Source organism: Musca vetustissima, unplaced genomic scaffold (genome assembly GCF_032173495.1).
Source record: "Musca vetustissima isolate MV318-11 ecotype Yass unplaced genomic scaffold, APGP_CSIRO_Mvet_v1 utg96587, whole genome shotgun sequence".
Classification (NCBI taxonomy): domain Eukaryota; kingdom Metazoa; phylum Arthropoda; class Insecta; order Diptera; family Muscidae; genus Musca; species Musca vetustissima.
Genome location: NW_026880079.1, coordinates 23,259 through 29,270, shown reverse-complemented (window position 1 = coordinate 29,270; position 6,012 = coordinate 23,259).

Genomic DNA, 6,012 nt, shown 5'->3' with positions numbered 1-6,012 from the left:
TGTTTATACCATTTCATGGTAATGGTCCATTCAATTGAACATGAAACGAAATCAATTGCTAAAGTGTTTTGCAAAATAATAATATTCAAGGGTCATTGTAAAAAAAATGAAAAAAAAAACATAAAGTCAATTGGTTATGGATGTAAAAAAAATATATGGGAGGTAGGTGGGCCTTTACAAAATTCCAAATTTATGACGACAAAATTGTCATGGGGACATGTGTACAAAAAGGTAATGATGATATTACAATTCGGTTCAATGAACTGTTAAACGTTAAAAATAAATACAGTATTTCGATATTGTTGTCATGAACATGATTGATATGAGACACAGAATATCATTTCATTTTGACTTTAGTTGCCGTATCATTACCAATGAAATTCACAGGTAATGATACATAAATGTCTATTTTGAGACACCTATTTATACCCTTCACCACACTGTGGTACAGAGTATGTATTATGTCTTTGTGCATATGTTTGTAACAGGCAAAAGGAAACGAGATAGACACATGGTTCCTTTTGAGAATATGCATAGAATCACTTTTTATGTCGATTTATGCATGTCCGCCTGTCCATCCGTCCGCCCGTCCGTCTGTCCTTGTATTTTTGTTAACAAAGTACAGTTGGCATTTGTGATCCAATTTGGATGAAATTTGACACAGTTCACTTATTAGGCCCAAGGACGAACCCTATCGAAATTGGGAAAAATCGGTTCAGATTTAGATATAGCTCCCATATATATTCTCATCCGATTTTAGGTAAATAGTGCACCAAAGTCCCTATATATCCTTCGAATTGCATGAAATTTGGCATATCGTACTGAATTAAGTCTAGAACGATGTGTGTTAAATTTTGTGAAAATCGGTTCGGATTTAGACATAGCTCCCATATATATTTTCGTCCGATTTAAGGTAAATAGTGCACTAAAGTCCCTATATATCCTTCGATTTGCAAGAAATTTGGCACAGCGTACTGAATTAAGCCTAAAACGATGTGTGTTAAATTTCGTGAAAATCGGTTCAGATTTAGATATAGCTCCCAAATATATTTTCTTCCGATTTTCGGTAAATAGTGCACCAAAATCCCTATATATCGTTCGATTTGCACGACATTTGGCATAGCGTACTGAATTAAGCCTAGAACGATGTGTGTTAAATATCGGTTCAGATTTAGATATAGCTCCTATATATTTTCGTCCGATTTTCGGTAAATAGTGCATCAAAGTCCCTATATATCCTTCGAATTGCATGAAATTTGGCATAGCGTACTGAATTAAGCCTAGAACGATGTGTATTAAATTTTGTGAAAATCGGTTCAGATTTAGATATAGCTCCCATATATATTTTCGTCCGATTTTAGGTAAATAGTGCACTAAAGTCCCTATATATGCTTCGATTTGCAAGAAATTTGGCACAGCGTACTGAATTAAGCCTAAAACGATGTGTGTTAAATTTCGTGAAAATCGGTTCAGATTTAGATATAGCTCCCAAATATATTTTCGTCCGATCTAAGGTAAATAGTGCACTAAAGTCCCTATATATCCTTCGATTTGCACGAAATTTGGCACAGCCTACTGAATTAAGCCTAGAATGACATGTGCTAAGTTTCGTGAAAATCGATTCAGATTTAGATATAGCTCCCATATATAGTTTCGCCCGATTTAAGGTAAATGTCCCTATATATCTTTCGATTTGCACGAAATTTGGTACAACCTACTATATTAGGTCTAGAATGATGTGTGCTAATTTTCGTGAAAATCGGTTCAGATTTAGATATAGCTCTTATATATAGTTTTGCCCGATTTTGGGTAAATGGTGCACCAAAGTCCCTGAAAATCATTGGATTTGCACGAAATTTGGCATAGCGTATTGATCTTTTGGCATGAATTTTGGTATAGCTTACTAATTTAGGTATAGAATGATGTGTGCTAAGTATCGTAAAAATCGGTTTAGATTTAGATATAGCTTTTCGGATACATATGTAGAATATACCCAAAGTGGTGAAGGGTATCATCTAGTCGGCCCAGTCCGACTTCACTACTTTCCTTACTTGTTTTTCCTTGTATTGTCTCCATGAAAACAATAATCCGCCATGACGCCTAAACACCTTCCATTGTTCCTTAATGCTTTAATCCATCAATACCCCATTCCATTTTCCAATAATTTCATATTCGATTTATTACTTTTCTAATATGACAAATATGTTGTATCATCTAACAGCGGAAAATATCTCCACTCAATATTTCAACAGAAAAAATATATGTTTCCTTCTTTCTTCATTTCATTCCTTGGAATATTTCTTGTGAATACAATGTACTTACCTTGTTTCCTGCTAGACAACAAAAGGTGTTTTTTTTTTTCATTTTCCTTTTTATTGGATTTTTATATTTTCTTCGTGGTCTTTGTTTTTCGTTCACTTTCTTTACTTCGAAGAAGAGCTATAAAATGAATAACCCAGCAGATTCTGTACGATATTAAATGTTATGAAGAAACGCGTGAATTATTAAGAAATATTACTACAATGTAGATACAATAGTTGGCGATGTTATATCCACACCTAGAAATGTGCGGAAATATTGCATTTAAGTTTTTTTTTTTCTTTTTCGAAAGTACAGGCAAGGCCGCAAGCGATTATTCGCAGAAAATATTTTCAACTAATAAATTTAAGGGGTTTCGTAGTAGCTTTTTTTAGAAATAATAAAGCAAATGAAAAAGGATAACATGGAACAGCTATATTATATGATCCCTAACAGGATGTCGGGGAATCTGTTCAAAGGAAATGGAAGCTTTTCAATAAACAACAGGAGATTTAATAAGAAAATGTTTTCAAAGACCATATTGGATTAGATTTTTTCAACAATATTTTTCAATGGTAATAGAGGCTTGAATGTAAAAAAAATATTTTTTCACGGACTACTAAAAGGCGAGCATTTTTTAAAAATATGTTTTCAACGATCTTGATTTTAAAAATATGTTTTTTTAAGGACGATAAGAGCCACGTGGGTGGCGTAGCGGATGATAGATACCAAGCAACGGCTCTGATTGGCTTTAACATGGCGAAGGCCAGGCTTTTCTTGGTCCTTCTTTCATCTCAATTGCGACACTGACCTCCCCGTGGTGCCACAAGGGCTAGCTATTTTCATCACCCGATGAAATAGTGAGATAATATGTGCTGCGAGTTTACCCATAAGAACTATATACCAGTGAGCGGAGCAGTATAGTCGGACGGGACCGACCATATGATACCCTACACAACTTCCACAAAAATCTAACTTTCTGTGGTTCTATATTAGAGGTCAACCAATATTACTAATATGCAGAACAACCCTTTTAATTTCTTGGCCAAATTCTCTTCACCGTGGGTTGTCTTGCGATGTTAGGCCTTCAATTCTAGCCTATAGATCGACTCGAAATAATACAAAAACTTAAGTTCTCGGTCCAGTTCATCCCAAAATTATTATCTGATCATCAGCGAAAATTATAGGCGTTGTCCTTGACCATACATGGATCCTAATGGAAAATTTTAAAGCGATCAGAGCTATATTTCCGCCCTCTAGTGTGATAATGGGTTACTAAATAATATCTGATACCAATTATATCTGACAATATAATTGGTATCAATTTAAAGGTCAACCAATCCTCTTGAATATACTATCAACTTCTCGGGTCTATGTCCTTCGGGAGTTAATATAGACGCCATAGAATACCAATTTTGTAATTTTACACACAAAAGTCAGGGTCCATTTGACCCGCTAAATATTGGCCGATCTTTATTAAAACAGGCATGCTAATTCTTTGGCCCGATCCCCTCCACCATTAAAAATTTCACGATGTTCGGGCCATAATTGCGGCCTCTGGAGCGACCAGAAAAACCGACAAAAATTTAGTATTTGGTACATTTCATCCCCTAAATATTAACCGATCTTTACCAAAAAATAGGGGTCTTCATTGGCCAGAACCCATCCTTCATGCAAAATTTCGTGAAGATTGGTCCATAACTGTGGCCTGTATCGGGTTTACAAATTATAATGAACAGACGGACGGACGGACGGACGGACACACATGTCTAGATCGACTCACCTAGTCGAGATATGACGATCGGTATACATAAAGGTGGGTCTAGGACCAATATTTCGCGGCGTTACAAACTCTTGGGGCTGCATAAAGCTATAATACCCTGACAACATGGTTGTGTAGGGTATAAAAATGGGTTGAGGCGACGGGTTAGTTGTCCACACTCGAAAAACAGAAACTACTATGAAAAAGCAAAGAAAAAGAAAACCTAACCAAGCTAATGTTGACGACCCCCGCAAACGTATAAGAGACCATGATCTGTGAATCTGCACTTAGAATATGCGCACGATGTACAGAACAGGCGCAGTGTTCGCTTTGGCGGTTGTACTCAAGAAGTACAAAGTCGATATTATTGCTTAGAGGAAATGGAAAGGGACTGGCGTAAATAAATCAGATGATTATGCCCTGTATTATAGCTGCCATGAAACAAGACGCGAATTTGCCTGAGGATTTATGGTTAACAGGAGAATAAAAGACTTCGTCTCCAAATTAACTCCAGTAGATGAGCAAATTGCTAAATTCCGTATAGAAGCGAGGTTCTTCTACATCAGTCTCATTTGCGCCCATGCTCTGACCGAAGACAAGTATGAGCAGAACAAAGACATATTTCACTAGCGCCTAGAAACAGCATATGACCGTTGCCCTGACCATGACATTAAAATTCTGCTAGGAGATTTTAATGCAAAAATCGGAAGGAAAAATATCTTTGGCTCCACCGTCGGAAAATTTAGCCTTTGGTTGACTTCGCGGCAGCAAAAACATGGTAGTTAGCAGCACCAGATTCAAGCAGCAATACCCTAGGCCTCTTGGATTTCTCCCGATCGAATCTTGTGATAGACGTAAGGCATTCATCCAGTGTACTAGACGTTCGACCGATCCGAGGTGCGAATGTCTATTCTGACCATTACCTTGTGGCAGCCATGGTACGTACCCATCTTAATGTTGCAGCAAAGGTGCGATCTAATGTAACACGGAAATTTTACGTCGAAAATCTGCAAACACAACAGATAGCAGAAGCCTACTCCGCTCAACTTACCCAACTGCTTGACGAAAGCACTTCTTGTCCCGATAATAGTATAGAAGCACAATGGCAAAGATTTACCCACTCCCTACAAACTGCAGTAAAAGCAACACTTGGGTACCAAAGACCACCCTCAAGAAATCCGTGGTACGATCAGGAGTGTCGTAATGGTACTGAAATGAAAAACGCAGCGTATATGGTAACCCTTCGGACAGGAGAAAAGAGAGAGGAGAAACGCATTTTCAGAAAAAAAGAAGAAATAATAAGAAAAACGTGAGCGTGAGCAAATCGAGATGTATAGGAGTCAGAATGAAGTCCGGAAATTTTACCAATGGGTAGAACACCAAACCGAAGGCATTGGTGCAGGCACATCCTCCTGTAGAGATAAAGAAGGAAACCTGGTGATAGATACAGACATCGTCACGATGAATTAAGAGTAGCAATTAATCGGCTGAAGAATAATAAAGCAGCAGTTGTCGATGGGTTACAAGCCGAACTATTCAAGACTGTTGGTCAGATGCTGGTAAGGAGCATGCACCAGCTGATTAGTACAATTTGGCTAGATGTATGCATGCCCAATGATTGAAACCTCAGCATCCTGTGTCCCGTGCACAAAACAGGATACAAGACGATATGTGCCAACTATAGAGGAATAAGTCTCCTTCCCATCGCATATATAGTGCTATCCAGCGTACTGCGTGAACGACTGAAGCCAATGGTCAATGACATTATTGGACCATGCCAATGCGGCTGCAGACCAAGCAAATCCACCATTGACCAGATTTTTACTCTGCTCCAAATCTTGGAAAACAACCCACGAAAACACATCGACACATTCCACCTATTCCATCGAGAGGTGTATATAGCCATGTCTGCGTTTGGTATTCCTGCAAAATTAATACAGCTATGTAGGAAA